The sequence below is a fragment of the Hylobates moloch genome, unplaced genomic scaffold (assembly GCF_009828535.3).
Source record: "Hylobates moloch isolate HMO894 unplaced genomic scaffold, HMol_V3 SCAFFOLD_8, whole genome shotgun sequence".
NCBI lineage: Eukaryota > Metazoa > Chordata > Mammalia > Primates > Hylobatidae > Hylobates > Hylobates moloch.
Window position 1 is genome coordinate 104,242,365 of NW_026652283.1, and position 21,822 is coordinate 104,264,186.

General features: G+C 38.3%; 1 protein-coding gene and 1 long non-coding RNA gene across 4 annotated transcripts in view; one reads left to right on the forward strand and one right to left on the reverse strand.

Moving 5' to 3' along the window:
* Positions 1-5,395, forward strand: part of LOC131383957 (uncharacterized) — a 39,373-nt gene extending 33,978 nt beyond the window's left edge. For both annotated transcript variants that reach the window (XR_009214371.1, XR_009214372.1), the window contains one exon: positions 4,897-5,395. This is a non-coding gene — a long non-coding RNA (uncharacterized LOC131383957). The remainder of the gene's footprint in view (positions 1-4,896) is intronic.
* The window catches only part of RARB (retinoic acid receptor beta), a 776,321-nt gene that overhangs the window by 492,402 nt on the left and 262,097 nt on the right, over positions 1-21,822 (reverse strand). The window lies entirely within an intron of this gene.

Consider the following 21,822-nt stretch of genomic DNA (forward strand, 5'->3'; position numbering starts at 1 on the left):
GTTTGCATGTTAATTTTGTATGGAGTACCCACTTAGAAACTGGCACAGAATGTTTACATAAGGAGATACAGAAATACTGCTATGACACAATGAGACTAATTTTCAAGTGATAGTTTTAGGAAAGTTGGAAAAAAATAGCTTAATTATAAAAAATACAGTTAATTCATATGTAGTTTTAATTTTAAAACTTGGTACAATTTGAAGACAGTAAAAAGCATCAAGAAAAAATAGCTTTGGAATTGTCAAAAGTGTCACAAACTCTATACAAAAACACCATAGCAGAGACTGATAATCTGTCCATCAAAATCCATTCTTTTTTCCCTGGACACTGAATTAGACATTTCCCAGTCTTCCGGGCAGTTAGATGCGACCATGCTACTAAGTCCTAACCAATAGGATTATGAGTGATGTATGGCACTTCCTGATCTGGACCATAAAACCTCCCACTGTTATTTATCTATCTCTTTCTTCTTCCTCTGGGTGGATACAGATGACATCAAGATACTAGGTGATAGAAGAAACCCAAGTTGGAAAAAGCCCAGATAGCTGAATCATCCCGTGAAAGATACCTACCTGGTGACCTCAACTCTAACCTGAGCTCTTCTGTATGAGACATAAACTTCTATTATGACTGAGCCATTTCATATTTGAGTATACAGTAGTCCCTTCTTATCCATGATTTTTTTTCCCATTGTTTCAGTTACCGACGATCAACCATCGTCCAAAATGTTAAATGAAAAATTCCAGAAATAAGCAATCTATAATTTTCAGTTGTGCACTGAGTAGTATGTGGAAATCTTGTGCTGTCTTGCCCGTGACATGAATCATTCCTTTGTCCAGTGTATCCATGCTGTAGATGCTACCCACCCATCAGTCACTTAATAGAACTCGGTGATCAGATCTACTCTTACAGTATCACAGTGTTTGTGTTCAAGTAAACCTTATTTTACTTAATATTGTCCCCAATGTGCAAAAGTAGGGATGCTGACAATTCAGATATGCCAAAGAGAAGCTATAAAATGCTTCCTTTAAATGAAAAGAAAGTTTTCTACCTAATAAGGAAAGAAAAAAAATTGTATGCTGAGGTTGCTAAGATCTACAGTAAGAACAAGGATTTTATCCATGAAATTGTGAGAAAAAAATTTATGTTTGTTTTGCAGTTGCACTTCAAACTGCAGAAGTTAGTCACAATTTGTGATACATTTTATTACAGCATATTATTACCATTGTCCTATTTTATTATTATTGCTGTTAATCTCCTACTTCACCTAATTTATAAATTAAGCTTTATCATGGGCATGTATGTGTAGGAAAAAACACAGTATTTATAGCGTTCAGTACTACTTGTGGTTTCAGGCATACACTGGGGGTCTTGAAATATATCACTTGTGGATGAGGGGGAAGACTAGTGGATTTATTTCCACTGCTTAATTCATCTTTAATATATGCATGAATTTTAGTAATTATATTCATAATAACAATACTAGAAATAATGATAGCAGTTAATATTTATTAAGCTCCTACTAAAATGTTAGAAACTGTTCTGGGCATATTACATAGATTTATTAATGAAAGGCCCATCTCAGAACCTCTCTACACTTTACACAAGGCACAAATGAGCCTAGATGTTCTATAGTACAAATTCGACTAGGTGAAGAAAACAAGAAAACAGAGCACAATGTATCTGCATATAAGATAACTGATAGAAGTACTGGCATGTGATAGCTTGATGGCAAAGGAAAAGGCAGAAGGGGCCGGGTGCGGTGGCTAATGCCTGTAATCCCAGCACTTTGGGAGGCCGAGGCAGGTAGATCACCTGAGGTCAGGAGTTCATGACCAGCCTGGTCAACGTGGTGAAACTGCCTCTCCACTGCAAATACAAAAATTACCTGAGTATAGTGGTGCTTACCTGTAATCCCAGCTATTCGGGAGGCTGAGGCAGGAGAATTGCTTGAACCCGGGAGGCGGAGTTGGCAGTGAGCCGAGATTGTGCTACTGGACTCCAGCCTGGGCAGCAGAGCAAGACTCCATCTCAAAAAAAGAAAAAATGCAGAAGGAACACAATTTTAGAAAAAAAATGGTATCTGGAGTCAATTGGTATAGGGCCATAGCTCCAGCAACCCGCTGAAGAATCACAGCGTAATTGTTCTTTTCAATAGCTGATGTTTGTTATAATGATTAAGTTATCAAAAAGTTAAATCACGTTCCCTAAGCTCTGCTTAATAAAGTAGGAAAGTGTTACAATATGCATGTGAATACTTCAAATTCACATGGTCAACGTTTAAAAAAAAATACTGCAGCCTAAGGGATTGATTCATTTAGCTCTTAAATTTACTTAAATGAGCCAGGTGCCACAGGCTCATACCTGTAAACCCAGCACTTTGGGAGGCTGAGAGGGGCAGACTGCTTGAGCCCAGGAGTTCAAGACCAGCCTTGGCAACATGGCAAAACCCTGTCTCTACAAAACATAAACAAAAACAAAAACAAACAAAAAAAAACAGTAGCTGGGCATGGTGGTGCATGCCTGTAATCCCAGCTACTCAGGAGGCTGAGGCAGGAGGATCACCTGAATCTGAGAGGTCAAGGCTGCAGAGAGCTGCAATTGCACCACTGCACTCCAGCCTGGGTGACAGTGAGACTCTATCTCAAAAAAAAAAAAGAATTTTACTTGTATGAAACAGCAACTTTCTAAAATTGTGATATATTACCATGCATTTCTCCGAGAAACCACCCTTTGAAACATCACAACTGTAAGTTCTGTCGCAAACTCAGATGACATTTAGGCTTGATACAATACAGAGTATCAGGAACAGCCTTCATTTTTTAATGCACTCCCATTTTATGGAAAACAAACAACTTCTTCAGCTGATGTGAATTACAAGTGCCATTCTCACAAGTTGTTGCCTAGGCTTACAGTCCTTGCTGTCTTTCCACTGTTGTCATTCTGGGGTAGCTACTGTGGTCTAAATGATCTCAATTGCTTTCCTGCTGGGATTAGTAACAGCCACACTACCAAATTGTACTGTGCAATGGGCCTGGAGGTTGCATTTAGATTACATTTCATTTCTATACTCGGGAAATACATGCCTTAATTTTCCTCTTATGTTAAAATTGATAAGGCATAGAAAAGAAGATACATGTTCATGATAGTGGCTTTATAAAGTGGTTATGATTTTCTTTATACTAGCAATGCTCATACCATCAAATGTGCATTTGTGATTTAGACTGGCCAGGCTATGGAAAAAAGAGACTAACAAGTAAAAACATTGGGAATGGGAAACAATCCCAACTACAAGGCAGATGAAAGAAGCTGCTTCCCCTGACACAGCAAGGAAATGTCAAGAGAGTGCAAATTTGGTAATCATATTCTTCCAATTCCTCCCTCCAAATGCACTGAGACCTATAAACAGCCGAATCCATTATTCACAAGATAAAGGCCAAGGAAAGAACCAAGGCTATTATATCAGAAGCAGTGCAGTCGTACTTGGCAAAACATATGACTGATGCCCTTTATGGCACCACAAATCTTTTTTTTTTTTTTTTTTTTTTGCACATGTATACACTAAACAGCTGTCACTTCTTTTTATACCTGTTATGAATTTTTTTAAAGTGCTATCAAAGCACTTGTTTTACTATCTTTTTACTGTCTTTCTCCCCCGCCCCTTTTACAGTAGGTCTCAGAGAAGCCTGAATGCACATCCTAAAGCTCATTAGGTAGGGGAGGAATAAAGGCCAGTGGTGTGTAGATACTCTGTGGGGATTCAGGATATTTGTATGTGGTATAAACTGTGGGGAGCAAAAATAAAAACTCTCTAACACTAAAAATAATGTAATTATGAAAATCTTTTACCTTTAGTGTAACAATGTTTGAATTAGTGATTTTTCTAAACCAAGACTTTTTAAAATATTTTATGCTTTTTATTAAACTATTAATTCTTACAGAAAAGTACACAAACTGTACGTGTACAGCTCAATGAATTTTCACAAGAACTCGTGACCCTCATTCAGATTAAGAAATAGAACATGATGAAGAAACAGGAGCTCCCCTTGCAGGCATTACCTCCACTCCCCCAACTTCTAGCACTGGAGATTAGTTTTGCATATGTGTCTATCTACACTGGTATCAAACAGTATGCACTATTACACATGTGGGATTCATTCATATTGTGGCATGTAGTTATACTTTGTTCATTCTCACTGATATTTGATGTTCCATTGTTGTGGGTATATCCTAATTTATCGTGTCTAACATTGATGGGCCTTTGGATATTTTCCAGTTTGGAATATTAAGAATAGTATCACTATGAGATTTTTTTTTTTTTCTTTTGTGATGGAGTCTCGTTGTGTCACCCAAGCTGGAGTGCAGTGGCACAATCTCAGCTCACTCCAATCTCCACCTCCTAGGCTCAAGCAATCCTCCTACTGTAGCCTCCCGAGTACCTGGGACTATAGGTGTGCACTGCTATGCCCAGCTAATTTTTTATATTTTCAGTAGAGATGGGGTCTCCCCCATGTTGCCCAGGCTGGTCTCAAACTCCTGGGCTCAAGCAATCTGCACTGCTCTCCCTCCACCCTCACCCCCGCCGGCCTTCCAAAGTGTCTATTTATACCCAGGAATGGAATAAATGGGTGATAAGATGAATGCATGTTCAGTAGATAATGAGAGATTTCCAAAGTGGATTTACCAAGTTATATTCCCACCAACAATGTATGGGTGTTCTGGTTGCACCACAGCCTTGTGAAAACTTGGTATTGTCTGTCTTTTTCAATTTAGCCATTCAGGCGGGTGTGTGGTATAATCACATTGTGGTTTTAATTTGCATTTTCCTGCTGACTGACGATATTGAACAGAGTGACACTTTTTGATATATTTTCAAATAAATATATATTTTACAGACTCCTGAGACAGTAAAGGATTTCAAAGATGACCCAGTCCAAAGGTAGAAACTATACGGCATATCGTCTGACGTGAGTGCCCACACCTTCACAATATGTGGCTAATTAGGCACCTAATCTGGATTCAGCTTCAGAATCCTTCCCAACACAATCATCACACAATCTCTTCCAAGCAATCAGAATAAACTCACAAGAAGAATCTTATTGACCAGAAGGAGATTATCAAAAGCAGCGACACAGAAAGAATGAAAAAGGCTAAGATAGACAACCCTAAGATCTGCCATCAAAATGGAGGAAAATAAGATCCCCATTCATAATACTGTTTAAAGTGGATATGATGTACTTTATGGTAGTGACATTCAATTCATGGAACTGAGTGACACTGGGCAAGTTATTTCATCTCTAGAAAATTAGCTGTGAGAATTAGCTGAGAAAAGATTTATATTGTTTCCAGTTCTATTCTCCTTCTCCTTGCTCAAAGATGGCCTTCTGTTGTCGCCTGGGGGCAAATCTTGCATGATTTCTAACCCATCTGTTTTTGAATTAGTACGCTTTTAAAATCCTCCTGAAGATGGCAGGAGTTTAGGCAGTGAATGAGTCATCAAAACAATAAGATTTTTCCTCCATTTTTGTCTAAAGCAAGGCAGTTACATTTGGGTCAAATAAGTCATCTTTAACCATGAAAGAGGAGGAAGGGGAATGGGGTCCAATAATGAAACTGTGAGAAGAAGCCAGTTCATTTCTCCTGTCACTTACAATGGTGCATATCACCTGTGAAATGTTTTAAGAAGTACTTATTTACTTACTGAGTCCTTAGCAGAACTCCTCAAATGGTTTCATGACCAATAATAAAGTCAACCGTTGGCCAATGGTAAAATGTTTCTCCTGCCCAAAGAAAGCAATGCAGACAGAGGGGAACTAAGCTCATGATCTTGGCAACTCCTTTTAGCCACTTCTGCATGGTTCCAAGCTTCCTCATCTTACACTCCCTCAACAGGTTCTACCTCTGTGCTATATACCAGTCCTAGAGGAGTCCTCTTCTCTAGTCTAGCAGTTCTAGTGCAGTGGTGCAATCTTGGCTCACTGCAACTTCTGCCTCCTGGGTTCAAGTGATTCTCCTGCCTCAGCTACCCAAGTAGCTGGGATTACAGGCATGCACCACCACCAGCAAATTTTGTATTTTTAGTAGATATGGGCTTTTACCATGTTGGCCAGGCTGGCCTCAAACTCCTGACCTCAGGTGATACACTTGCCTCAGCCTCCCAAAGTGCTGGGATTACAGGCGTGAGCCCCAGCGCCCAGCATGAAGCAGTTCTTTAAACAAACTCATGGCACCTTAACTGAAATTCTGAAATTGAGAAAGCTCTGAATACCAAAATGTCTCTTCCATGACTCATTTAGAGGCAAGACTTCAGCTGAACTGAATATAAATATATACATTCAAAAATATATAAATTCAAATATATATATATTCAAAAATATATATTGAACATATGTATTTTATTTTTTTTATTTTTATTTTTTTGAGACAGAGTCTTACTCTTTCATCCAGGCTGGAGTGCAATGGCACAATCTTGGCTCACTACAGCCTCTGCCTCCCGGGTTCAAGTGATTCTTCTGCCTCAGCCTCCCGAGTAGTTGGGTTTACAAGCATGTGCCACCACGCCCGACTAATTTTTGTATTTTTAGTAGAGACGGGGTTGCACCATGTTGGCCTGGCTGGTCTTGAACTCCTGACCTCCAGTGATCCACCTGCCTCAGCCTCCCAAAGTGCTAGGATTACAGGTGTGAGCCACCGTGCCTGGCCAATCTGAATATATTTCATGGAAAGAACCTTTCCTGAAGTGATGTGGGGATATCTGCCATCTTAGACTATTTTGTGGGGACATTCATGCATTTTGCTGCAGAAATGCTAACATGCTTGCTTAGGGAGTTCTGGCCTAGACTAGCCTGGAAGTGGTACCTAATTCATGGCATCTGTACATGTCTTTCAAAATCTGAAAAACTTTAAATTTTTTCATAAAGTTGGTTTAAGGACTGGAGACCTGTACCATGCTTACAACACACATCATTCTCAAACTTCATGTCCTCTGAGTGTTTACCCTTTATTCTGAATTATTTTAAAGAGTTACAAATCAAAACAAAGAGACATAAGTTTTTGCTTAAATAGAGCAGCCAAAATATAAAAATGTTAAAGTACCCAGGGTGGAAAAGGATATGGGCAAGAAGGGATCCTCATACACTCTTGGTGGGAATGTATGCTGGTACTCAAAGAAAATTACAAATAGCCTTTCAAAAAGTAAATGCATTTTGATCCAGCAATCCCACTGCAAATCATCTATGGAAAGAGTCAAGAAAGTATGCCAACGATAGGGCATATTGAATGTAAAAAAAAAAACATAAACATACTTTAAATATTTAGCAATAAAAGGATAGTTAAATAAGTGTTGATATAACTACACAAAATAATACAGTGTAGCCTTTAAAATAACAAAAATGATATAGACCCATACGTAATGATATGGAAAAGTTTGTAAGATAAAACAAAGTGGAACAATTTTCAAGACAGTAATATATAACAAAATATGTATATAATAGATATCACTTCTAAGGATATACTTATATTCTAGATAATACAATTTTCTCATTACACGTTTTTACAATAACTCATAGGTGCTTATGTTGAGCATGGGAACAAGAGAAGGAGGCTTTCACTTTTTGATGTAAATGTTTATTACTTTTTTCTTTTCCATGTGCATGTTTTGCTCTTCTTATTGGTTTCCAGTAAGTCTGTGGAATTCTCACAGGCTCAGATATAGTATAGGTCATCAAGCATCTTTTCTGAGACTAGAAGTGCCATAAGATAACGCCTCTAGCCACCAAAAATCCTCACCATTTTCTGGTTAATCTTGGCTTCTACTGACTCTTAAAGATAGACCCAACACCTGTCAGTAACAAAAATCTCTTTAAATGATATTATGGAATTCCAGAGGTGATGTTCCACCAAATAAATCAAATAATCACCTCCAACTATCCCTTAAATGTTACCTGTGCAAAGCATATTAACTCTATTTTAGCCTTTCTAATCCGTGATTTCAATTGCATGATCTATGCTTCAGCTCCGAGTGTGGGGCTAAGAGCCAACAGGAGTCTAACATTAATGAATGGACTTGAATCTCAGCCTTAGAGTAATGATCCAAGTTCCTCTACTTCCCATTTCCCTATGTCACCAAACATGTGAGAGATGGCTTAAATCTTGGTATATAACCCTGTGTGTTGTCCCTTTTGACACTTGACTGAGTGGCTATGGGAATCTCCTAGTATAAATGGAACAGTAACACAGGATGAAAATTTCTGTGGAGCCTTCCCACTTGCCTAGTGTTACAATTAGATAAGACAATAAAAATAGCAAAGTTATCTTTCATTATCAGATCACAAACACTATGTTTAATACTACCCCTTCAGATCAGTAGAAACATAAAATAAATGAAAGAATTCGGTTGGTTATACTACTGAAAGATACATGTATTCTTAGGAACCAGATCATCTCTGGCTATACTTCAGGCTTTATTATTCTGAGCTTAAAGTCTTCTCTGCTTTTCCTAAGCCATTCACTTTCAAATATATATTTTTAAATGTAAGCACACCCCAGCCTTCAACTAAATTCTGTATCTAGAACACACTTCTTCCTGGTCCCTGCATGCTGGCTCCATCGCTCCATCTTGTTATTTAGATTACAGTTTAAATGGCACCTGGATTTGTTCCTCTGTCCAAGCACTGTAACATTTAAAATCTCTGTATATTACTTATCATTTATTTCCTTAACTTCTATTGATTCAATTATTGCTGATTTACTTCACATCCCCCAGGATGTAAATGTAGAAACAGATAATGTTGTCTCTTTTGATTTTCACCATATTTAAAGGGACAATCACTTTGCCACTTTGGAGGGATGTGACAGGCAATCCAGGGATGAGTGAATGAATGAGCACTTTGTCACCTCTCATCCCCTAAAAGCATAGCCAGGTGTTTTTGTGGTAAAAGGCAAAGCAGATATTGCTTTTGTTCAGTAGAAAACGGGCCAGGTGAAACCAGGAAATGATATTTTAAAGTAAATTAAGATCGTAGGCCAAGGAGCCACGGTAGTCCACAAGGAAAAGCATTTATGAACAGCCACTAATGTCTTCCCATGGCTTTCCTGCGTGTCCAAGTCAGCGGACTGCACACACAAATGAAGGAAAGCAGGATGGAGGTAAGCCAAGCTCTGTAAAAGTACTTCTGCGATGCACCATGTTCAGGTCTATGATTGCCAAGACTCGGAAAACCGAAAAAGGACAGCAAAGGACAAAGGGAAGGACTCCAGTGACCTTCCATGGACAGACTGACATCAAGAAAACCTGTACACAAATGTTTGGGCATCTTCTACTACATAATGAAAGTTTTTTTTTTTTTTTAATCCTGAAAATACTCATGAGAAAGATAGAGGAAAATTGACAGTGATGGAACAATGTTAATAGTATAATAATATCTAAGAAGATATAATTTGATTCAATGATACATATGCATCTTAATCTTGGTATTTTTCAGATGAACTTTTCCCCCGTTAAGTTGTTCTTTTCTAAGACATTATAAATGAAATGCTTCACTCAGAACATTCACATTCTGTTACATTAATATTTTTCCTTTGAAAGCTTATCTTGACAATCTAGCCCTCCCCTTTCCCAAGGTTGCAAAAAATCCTATAAATGTCCTCAATAGGTCTGTGTCTCCTCTGAAACAAGGATGGACAGTTAACATCGGACTTCAGTCAGGAAGGCAGAAAAGGTAAGAAGGGGGCCAATTTTCCTCAGGGATGTCAGACAAATGAACTGCTATATTTAAAGCTGAGGGCTTTGGGAGTGCCTACCTGTTCTGTTATCATCTTCCCTTTTATGCTCACCACCTCAATCATGACTACTTAATCATTTACCTCTCACAGAATCCCTCTTGCACACATTCTCTGTGCTAGGTACACAGCCAAGCACTGAGATTGCAGCAGGGAATGGACCCGAGCCTCAGCTTTCACAGGGTTGATACTAGAGCCACTCAAAGTAGGGATGTCATGAGGCTGCAGCATCTTAAATATCTTAGAGGAAAACATTCTTTAAAATTTCTTTAACAACAAGCCTAATAAAATGGAGAACATTTTGCAGGGGTAAGGGGTTGATGTTGAGAAGGAAGACAATATGTTAGGCATTAACATTGGATTTATTCAGAACAATTATTAATAACAAACACATGCTAATATTTAGGATCGGGGTCAGTAAACTACTTCTGTAAAGGACCAGATTATAAATATTTTAGGCTGTGTGGGCCAGACAATCTCTGTTCCTACTCAACTTTTCCACTGTAGTGCAAAATCAGCCATAGACAATGTATGAATGATCATAGCTGTGTCCAATAAAACCTTATTTGCAAAAACAAGTGGTGCACTGGATTTGACCCACCAGCCATAGTTTGTCAATGCTGATCTAGGTTCATCTTTTCCCAGCAATCCTTTACAATGAAGAAGCTAAGACTTATATAGGTGGACTTCTTTACCCAATGTTACACAGGTAGGAATTGCTCTCACTCTGCACCACTGACTTCATCTTCTTAGAGAATAAAGCCAAACATTAGAAAAATAAGCATGAATAATACAGCATGATAGAGATCTCTAACTTCTAAGTTATGTGGTACAATTTGGGTAACTAGCTATGATTAAGAGATGCTGACCAATGAGAGCCAAGTGGTTATGAAAATCTTTCTGGAAGGTAGGCTGAAAGAATTCCTGTCCTAGAATATCAACTCTCCACTGCCTACCTTTGCCTGCCCGTAAATAGCAACTTCTCACCCTTCAGACCTCCCCTCCATCTTCACCTCCAGTGGGAAGCCTCCCCAGATTTCCCAGTCCCCTTGTACAGTGCTCCCCTTGCTCTTGGTGAAAACTCATAGCTGTGTGTGTATACTTTGCTGCATATACATTATATTTCAGTAAAAAGTAAACCAAAAATTGACAGTATTTATTCACATGGTACTGTGGACTGGTCATTTTCATGTCTGAATATCCAAAGGACTTTAAACAAGTTAAAGGTAGGGACCATGGTTTTCTCTTTGAATCTTGAGTCTAACCCAATACAATACTGACATGCAGTACATGCTCAGAATTCAAGTTAAAGTAGGGGTAAGATTGGGATGAGCACAAAGCATACCTCCCAAAAATACACTCCCAAAGCAGAACCACCTGTGACCAGAGACACAGATATGATACTAAGGCTAATGAGGAGGTGAGGGCAGTGAGAGGTGAACTGGAGTTTGGACCTAGACTGGGACATGCCCAGGAATCTATTGTCACATTATTGGTGGCACTGCTCTCCATTAGGTAAGAATTAGAAAGCTTTTGTTTTTAGAGATGATGTCTCACTAGGCTGGGATATGCCTAGGCTGCAGTATGGTGGCTCTTCCCAGGCACAGTCCAGAACTTCTGGGCTCAAGCAAGCCTCCCTCCTCAAGCCTGAGTAGCTGGGCCTATAGGCATGCACCACTGTACCTGGCTTTTGGAAAATATTTCTGATTGCAGATATTTTCATATAGAACGTTAGTGAAATCCATTTCCTTCCCCTCTCATGATGAAATTACTATTTTATAAAAACATCCAAGTAATCCCCTCAATGTTTTCATGTTACTTTCTTTTTTAGTACCTGCAACTTTGCTTTGAGTAGATTTCTATTTTAACTCATGCTGCTTCTCTTTTAGTTTCCCTGCATTAAATTGTTGGGTACAGTCATCAAATAGTGTTTGGTTCATCTCCATGAAGCAGTCCAGCGCACCGCAAATCAAGTCATGCATGTATTGTTTAGTTTCAGTGGTTCTTTCATTCATGGCACAAAGTATGGCAACACGAAGGGTAGAAGAGTTACTGTCTCTGATTGTTTGCTAGTGTTCTTTCAAGTCACTTGCACCCATTTAGCTAAATTGCTGCAAAAGAACTAAACGGAATAACCTATAAAGCAAGATTTCTGAGGTGGTGAAGATACCTCTTTTATTCTTAGCAATCAGCAGAAAAGGTTTGTACCTTCTTATGCAAAACCCCACGGGCTGGAGAAGATTTGTTGGTTTCAGGTAACTGGAAAGGAAACAGCACTTTATATCCCATATCACTTCTTAGTCAATGAAGTAGTTGCTAGCCACTTTCTTACTGTGGCACCTATTCCTTTGACAATGTCATGTCTATGAATAGATTAGTCTTCCCAGGAGCCTCAACTGACAGATGATGAATATGCAGAGTCCACCCCCAGATTAATCATCTTGAGATACTAGGAGGTGAAACACACCCACTCAGCCCAGGTAAAAGTGGCTAAGCTGCCCTCTTCTCCACCCTCTGTTGCCTTTCTTCCTCAGCGTTTTGATCGCATTTTTAACTATATGTTCCTCACTACCTGAGGGAAACAGAAAATGTCAAATTATGTCAGAGTCAAAAAAGTCAGTTATTGGATACAAAATGATACAACTAGAAATAGATAACTTACTAAATTACAGGGGGATATTTTGTATATAAGGCATCTTAGAATTGGTGACTAATGACTATTGTCAAATAACTGGATTTTTGGAATCTGTACAATAAATTTAGATACAACTTCCCCTCTCTCCACAATTTCTCCAACGGTATCTGGTCTTACATAAATGCTTACCTTCCTTCTATCCCCTCTTGAGGCACCATACAAGTTCTCAGTTTAATTATATTCCATTAACTCCTCCCCTAATTCAATATCTTGGAATCTTAATTCTTTCACAAACTATTGTCACAAGGACCAACAAAACCTAACCCAAGTAGATACTGAGTGAAGTCCAGTGGGAGACACTTGAAAAATATGACAAAAACCAGCCATGTTGAGTGAACATGCAACAAAGGGCATTAGGGAAATTGGTTAATATACTGAGTTACTTAAAATTATAATGTTGAAAAAAAATAATTGTGGCAGCAGGGAAATGATGCCAATTAAGTAGTCCAGTAATGGGAAAGAGGCAGGAGAGAAGTCACTTTGCCATTCATAATTCAGCCCCTTCACTTCTCAGGCAGTGGAGCCTGCTTTCTGCCACAGTGCTGAACAGTTTGGAAGATGTAGATTTAAAATGCATTGAGATTTTCAGGAGAAAACAAAAGGTGGCAGTTAAGAAGACAGCACCATTAACTTCAAAGATCAGGAAGGAAGAACTGTAAATGACTAAAGTGAAATCAGATGACAATGCTTACTGCTTTCATTCTTCTCCAGAGGCCCATTTTTCCTCTTCCTTTTTTTCTTTTGATGGCGCAATACTCTGGCCACCCCCAGAAAGATTCCAAAATCCTCCCTCAGCTTTTTATTCTTGCTGTTCGCAACCTACACCACCAGGAAATCCATCTTTCAATACAAATCTGAATGCCTTGTACTGTCATTTGGGTTTAAATATATTTCTCCACAGCTCTGGCCTCAATATAAATAGCAGACAGCTGGTCACCATGTTCCACATCATAAACCTGTTGGGAGGATGTATGGCCAAGGGGGTTGGCTTGCATCAGAATCACTTGGAAAGCTTGTTAAAAACACAGATTGCTGGGCTTCACCTCCAGAGTATCTGTTTCATAGGTCTAGTGTGGAACCCAAGAATTTGCATTTATAAGAAGTTCCCAGAATTGAACAATGAGAACTCATGGACACAGGAAGGGGAACATCACACTCCGGGGACTGTTGTGGGGTTGGGGGAAGGGGGAGGGACAGCATTAGGAGATACACCTAATGCTAAACGACGAGTTAATGGGTGCAGGAAATCAACGTGGCACATGGATACATATGTAACAAACCTGCACATTGTGCACATGTACCCTAAAACCTAAAGTATAATAAAAAAAAAAAAAAAAGAAGTTTCCAGATGGTGCTGATGTTGCTGGTCCAGGGATCATACTTTGAAAACCACTGCTGTAAACCAATCCCAAACCTATTCTCTTGAAAGAGATAGCAGTGGTTCCCAAATTCTGCTGCATATCAGTATCACCTGAAGAGCTTTTTAACATTCCAATTCATTCTACACCAAGTAAATTAGAATGTCTAGAAGAAGATGCCAGGCATTTGTAATTTTTAAAGCTCTCCTGGTGATGGCAATATACAGCTAAGTTTGGGAGCCACTCAATCTTGAGATGAAGTCTTAAGCCAAAGGGACAAAAATCACTGGACCAGAGGCCAGAAGGTGGAAGAGGAGCTCTACTTAACTGTGACCTTGAGAGAATTCCTATATTTCTTCAGTCTTTTTTCTCATTTGTCAAATGAGGTAACTATTTGTTTACCTTTTTCTCAAGCATCTGTAGGAAGAAAAATACATCAAATGAAAGTGAAATGGTTTTGAAAATTAGGAAGCAGACTAAAGATGTAAGATATCAGGAGAGTCCTTCCCAGGGTGAAAGGCCAGAGCTTTGGCACATGAGAACTCTGAGTAGTCCTGTGACCTGAGCAAGTTATTTAACTACTGTGTTGCAGTTTCCTTTTTTCTTTTCTTCTTTTTTTTTTTTTTTGAGATGGGGTCTCATTCTGTCTCCCAGGCTGGAGTGCAATGGCATGATCTTGATTCACTGCACCCTCTGCCTCCTGGGCTCAAGCCATCCTCTCCATAAGCCTCCTGAATAGCTGGGACCACAGGCGCATGCCATCACACCTGGCTAATTTCTGTGTATTTTGGGTAGAGACAAGGATTTGCAAAGTTGCCCAAGCTGTTCTCAAACTCCTAAACTCAAGTGATCCACCCACCTTGGCCTTCCAAAGTGCTGAGATTACAGGTGTGAGCCACCGCTTCTGGTCAATGTCCTCTTTTTGTAAAATGAGAATGATATTACCTTCTTCATGGGGTTTCTCCAGAGAATTTTTGCTATTTGCCCAGGACATAGTAGGTGCTCAATAAATGACTATTAGGCATATTTGATAGGGGTATAGCTACATATGCCATCACCTAACGATACGGAGAAGGCATCCCTTAGGAAGAATTTCAAACAGACTTTAGCATTATTAACAGTGGATAAGCTGGAAAACAGCATTGAATAGACCTTCTATATGCAAGTAACCTACAACCGTGAACACGTGAAGATTCAACTCAGTTTAAGTAACTCAATGGCTAGTTCTTAAGGCAGCAGAATCCTTAGAATTGCTGGGTTCTGTCATCATTTTCTCTGGGTCTGGACAATACCCACTTACAAGCTAGTTTGCTCCTCAGGCACTTTGTTCTGGGTAGTTAGTCTGAACTTGGGAGTACACACAGATTTTGTATTTGGTATTTTGTTTTGTGTGTATATGTGTTTTATTATAACTCAAATCAGTCTCCCTGAAAATTTGGAGGCTAGCATTCTTTAAGGATAGTTTGAGCAAAGAGAAAGGGGTGGCTAGGCAATGGGTACTTGTTGCCAATTGGCTGGGGGTACAATCATAGGGGTGTGAGAAATCGTCCTCATGTGAGCTTAGTCACTTCTGGCTGGGCCACAGGAGCGGTCCGCAGTCCAGGTGGAGCCACGGTCATCGTCAGACACGCAAAAAAATCCTGTAAAGACCTCTTGAAAGGCCAATCTTAGATTCTACAACAAGGATATTATCTGCAGGAGTAATTGAGGAAGTTGCAAACCTTGTGACCTCCAGAATAATGGCAGGTAATCGTTTATGTCTACACGTAAGCAGAATTCAGGCTCATCTCATCTTTCTAGCCTGGTGGTCTCTCATTAGCTTTAAAAAGGTGCTCTAGTTTGGGGGAGAGGCTATTATCATGTAAAATATACATTAAATGTCTCCCAAAGTTGGTTTGGCCCAAGCCTAGGAATAATTAAGGGCAGTTTGGAGGCTAAAGGCAAGATGGGGATTGGTCAGATCAGATCTTTTCACTGCCATAATTTTCTCACTGTTATAATTTTTGCAAAGGTAGTTTCATTCTGAGAAATATTACTCCCTAATTTTCACCAACAAAAATTAAAAGAACAACAATATTCTGTCCCAATCCAGCTACTTGTGTAAAAGGAGAAGTATCAGAGAGCTTTATATAACGCTGGATCATTGAACAAAAAATAAAACAACCAAAACCTAATTCTCCAGTTGAGATGGTAGCAAAACTCATGAGCAACATGTCCACTGTGAGCAAGAGATTTTTAATATCCCACCTGTATCAGAGCATGAGATGACCATGAGATGAGACTAATCCATAGTCAATATCATTGTAAGCAACACCTGTGCTGTAAGTGGGGTGGAATGGCATTTAGTGGAAAGGCAATTGGAATATCATAATTTAAATTCCCCTTTTTCACTATACCTCTGTAATGCTCTAAGAAATGTCTCAGTTTCTCCTAGCTGTAGAGTAAGTCATCTCTCTCTACCTCCTAAATGAACATTAGAGACCGAATAAGGGCACAAGGAAAAATGACCAGTGCATCATTCTCCCTTACACATGAAACTCATGTTCAGGTGACGTCATCTGGGAATCCATTCAGTGGAAAAATGTTTCCATAACCAGTAACAATTACATGGCAAGACAACCTACTTCTCTCAGAGGCATCTTATCAAAAAGAAGGCATTTGCAAAATTTCCGTACAATTAAAAAAAATCTCCCACATTCTTTTCTGGAAAAAAGAGAGCACACATGTAATTTGAATCAAAGATTACAAATTCCAGGTGGCAGCCTGTTCTGGTGGTGTATGGAGAGGGCTGGAGTTAACAGTTATTGTATACCTTACAAGCACACCATGAAAGGTAGTATTAGGAACAATAGTAAAAATAAGAGAGACAACTAGATTACGCTTCAATTTCCTCTAAAATCTTGAGGAATCCTTACTTACAAATTAGCAGAATAGAGACACTTTATACGGAAACAGAGTTTTTTTTTTTGGTTTTGATTTTTTGTTTTTTTAAGATCTTGGGCAAACAAATGAACAAACAAAAAGTTCTAAATGAAACTAAGAGAAAAAGGCATTTTGAGTATTTGCTTTGCCATTCTGTTCTCAAAAGAGCTCAAACATCACAATAGTTTGCAACCTTTTCGGTTGGATACTTTTTTCCATCACTTAACAGATGGGAAAGATTTTGTGAACTTATCTGAGCAATAGACAAGACCGCCTCCTCTCTCCTAAGTGCCTTGTCAGCAGATTCCTGGAGCCTGGCTGTAAAAGCACTTGTTTCTGCTTTTCCCCAATCTAGGAAAGATGCCTCTTAAGCTATAGTGAGGCAGAGCATAGCCATTCAATTATCCAAATACTACCAGTCCATAAAAGAACACTGTGCTGCAATTGGTTTCTTAATTTGAGTGACACAGCACACCCCGACACCATCCCTCAGATTCTGAAAATAAATCTCCACACACATCTTCCGATTCAACCAAGTTGCAGGATGCATTTTTATCAATTTTGAGATAACTTGCAGAATATGCAGACCAAACCAATATGATCACAGCACCACAGAGGGAAACATAAACCCCAAATTAAACCTTTTTACATCAATACGGATGGTAGCAACAATAGACATTTTTTGCCTTTTTTTATACAGATGTTCAGATTTCAATTTCCAGAATGCTTTTAAATGTATCCAACTGTTTTAATGTGACAAATGCCTTTTAGTGCCCACTCCACAAATACTCCAGTCATACTTAGCTGCATGCATTTATGTATATGAGCACTTGGAGAGTAAGTGGGGAAAAAAACCCTAAACAAACCAAAACCTAATTGAGAAGTCTATAAAATTTATATCTACCCCATGTGAAACAGATGGTGGATTCTGTAGAAGGCATAAAGCAACGAGCTGTCCAGTGTAAAGTTCAGTTCGGAAGCCGCTATTTCCTAGGAAAGGTAAATCACGACTTCTCTGCACTTTTCCTGTTTGCCAAGGACTCACCTGAGCTCGGAAAGAGGGCAGTAGCTTGAGAATTCATTTTCCTAAGGAAATCATAAAATCCCACTGACAGGCTGGGTTCAGCTTCCAACTTTTGCCATAAGGAGATGTGTATCTTTGAACCTCAGAAAGCATCCAGACAGCACAGTGCACATTCAATTCTCTGTACATCTTGCAAAAAAAATACCTCTCACTCACTTGTACAGAGCTCTTTATTGCAGTTGACATGGGCTTGCCCAGGGGACTGACTTGTTGTTCTATAAAGATCCTTAAATAGACACTACTGATGAAACATTTAACCCAAGCCCCAGGATCAGATGGCTGCTACTGCCAGGGACAGTGATAGAAAAATCTATTCCCCAATTAAATAATTGCAGGCAAAGCTGTAACTGTTCATTATGTCCTTTAACCTAGTTCAGCTTTTCTGGAACACAGCCAATAGGCTTCATATTTTATTTTAATAATATACATGTAGCAGTTTTGAAATCATGGATCATCTTAAACATTTCTTGAAGGAAACCATCTCTTTCCCCCACATGAAAAATGGAGTGTGAGTTTGAACAAGAGACGGTTGTTGTGATACACCATACAGCAATTATTCATTCTAAGTGTATATTGGCTGTTTCTGAAATTCTTCTCTGCTTATGGTTTAAAAGTTAGACTTTGTTTGAGGGAGAGCATTTTTGTCTCCTTAGTACCATGAATATTTTTGTCTGATCTGAACTGTTTATATAGGAAGTGAGAAGAGATTCATTGTCTATATTAAAGGCTGTATCCCAAAGGACTAATGAAAAATTTTGTTCCCCAAGGCAACAACATCTACATTATATGACAGCATCAGACAACAGGAATGTGTTCAATGGAAAATGTTCAGAATGATACTTGTTCTTAGGTTTAAACATTTTCAGAGCACAGGAGATGGTGACAAAAGTGACAGTGTTTTGGTTTTTAAAGTTTGGAAATTATATATTGAACACAGGCAGTGAAATAGTTCTTAAGATTAAAATATTTGTGCAAAACAAGTTAACACTTTTTGAAACGCAAAGCTGTTAGAAAAAAGAATGAACACCGGAAGCATAGAAAGGCTTAAGAATAGACAATATTAAAATGTTTCCTCAAGTACTTATTTTCCCCAAGAACTTAAAAAAGAAGTATGCATGTTTCTCAGAGGGTTTATTTTGAATGAAGTTCTTTTTGATGATATGTAAAGGTGCCAAGAGGTAAGCTAGCTCCCTCAGAGCTTGTCTCTCACCTCCTTCAAGGAAATGGATTTTTAATTCTTCAAAGTTGACCTATGTCTGTGTTATTCTGTGCTTTCATCCAGATTAACTATAGATTTTAATTACTGCTTTCTGTCATTTGGTTAATGCATATCTTTCTGATAAGTTACACCGGTAGACCTGGATAGAAGTCACATCCTACATCAGGTCAATGTGAAGGGATTGCACTCCAAGGCCCATTGATTTTTGTGTCATTCACTGGGGACTTTGACGGCTAATATACCAACATCTGGGAACTGTCATTCTCTTAATTTCAAAGGATTCAGATTTAACTAGGAATAGAATCTATGAAAAGCACTATTTCCATCTTGACTCTAGTATCATTCATATGGAAACTATTTATCAGTTCAAACTCCTTTAAATAAGAGGAAATGAATTGTAAATATTCTTGGCTTCTCTTTCAAGGAGAGGCTTGCTATTGCTGAACCTCACTGAGATAAAACAACCCAAAATAAAACAAATAACTTTAAAAGTCTCTATCAATAGGCGCATGAAAAAATGAATTACAACATTTTGCTTCAGACCACTCTAAGTGCTTTTTCAATGGTAAGAACAGTTAATTTACTAAATACAGTGAACTGATATCAAACAGTATTTCAACATACTCTTTTAATAATTTGGGATATTTTTATGGGATATGATTGAGTCCTGATCAATGCTTTCAACTCTCTTTGGTTTTATTTGTACTTCCTTTATTTATCCCTGCTGGAAAAACACTCTCAATCACTAAAATACTTTGCGTAAATAATAAATATAAATTTTTCTGTATACTCCAATTTACTCTAATTTTGTATTACTGTGATATATTACTCTGATCTTGGCATTATTTGAAAAACACATACTTTTTTTTCTGAGCATGCTATTGAAATACAATAAAGTATCTTCAGCTTGCAGAGTAATTTTTATGGAGGAAAACCAAAATAAACCAAAAATAAATTATAAGGTCTGTTCTTTACAATGAATTTTTTTTTAAAAAATCGGCTCACTCTAGTATTTCTAACCCTTGAGAAGAATCTCTAATTACTTTCAGAAACTTAGTATCAATCTCTGCACCCTAAAGAAATGTCAACTTAGAAAGTTTCACAGACTCTTACTGAATTAGTAAAACTTAAAGGGGGCAGGGTGGGGAGGGAACAAAGCATTAAATTCAGCAAATATTAGAATGACAGGTTCTGCAAGCTACATTGTGATAAAGCTGCCAAAAAAATCTGTATTTTCCTTCTTTTTTCATTATTAGAAAAAAGAGACTTGTGCCATTTAAAAAAGAGCTTTCATCTGCTCCCCAGTCAGCAACTTAGCAACTTGTCAGAGACTCTGGGAGCGGCTTTTCAATACTAATAACTTGAAATACTAATGTCAAATTTTGCTTTTGGAATAGCAAATATATCTGGTTCACCAAATAGCTTCACTTTTCTTCAGAAATGCCCCACAATGAATACATTAGCTTTAACATCTATTCTTTTGATAAGCCATCTTGAGGTGGTCTGACTTTTGTTTTCTTTACTTTCACAAACACACTCCTCACCATGATTAATGGCCTCCCATTGGGTATATGGAAAATTTCCCAGCCCGGTTCCCTTGAGAATGCTCCACTACACGGATTTCTAAGCAAAGCTAGATTAAAAGAGGAGGAGCATGGGCTATAGTCCCCCTACCCCACAGTCATCAATTATATACAGTTATAAATCAAAGTTTTCAGCCTGAACAAAGACCAGCGTGGCAAGCAAACAAGGGCGTTCACGGCAAATTGTTTTGAGACCGAATAAAACTCTTGACAGACAACAATGGAGTTGGGAAAGCCACTGTCAATATCACTCTAAAGTTTAGCTGATTTATGAAGAATTAGACATGGTGTATCAAGTCGCTGGCGGATTGATTGAGAAAACAGCAAAGAGAAGTGTGAATAAGCTAATATGAAACCAAATGAAGCTCTTCCTTCATCACAAAAAGGTTTCACCGAATAATGTTTTGATCCATATGAATTTGACCCCTTGCCTTAGATCCCTACTATGAAATTGCTTATCTCCCTCCACCCCCATTCCTATTTATTTTTGGTTTCTTTGCTAGCAAAACTACTGTCCTTTACAACTTTCTTGTGAACCATGATTTCAGGCTCATAGCTTTCTAACTATTTTATTCCTATACTTAGGAGAAATTAATTTCCCTTGTTTCAGATACTGTTTACATGCCCCACATAAAAATCTATTTTAAAAAAAGAAACAGAAAAAATATTGACTTTTGGGGAAACAAATGGAAATACCATCATAGGGCAAAGCAAGCAGAATGCATGAAGTTAAATAAATAATGCTATAGTTTTCTAGCGTTTCTTTTTACCCTTAAGATCTAACATTTGTCAAGCACTTTCTCTTTTACTGCCAAAAATTGTTTGTACCTGTAAAACATGTATGTACCTGGGTGAGAGGATGAATAACAATTCTAATAACAACGATCTCCATTATTATTATAACACTACTGAGGTTTTACTATGTGCCAGGTATTCTTCAAAGTAATTTATGTGTATTATCTGATTTATTCTTCTGAACAAACCTATGAAGTATTTACTATTATCTTGCCCCATTTTATGGCAGAAGAGACAGACGCTTAAAAAGGCTAACTTGCCCAAGGTTACATGGCTAAAAGGCTATACAAGTAAGACATGATGGATTCTGGTTTTGAACCCAGGAATTATGGCTTCTTCCATTACACCTAACCTCACTTTTGGGATAAAAAATCAAATATATATC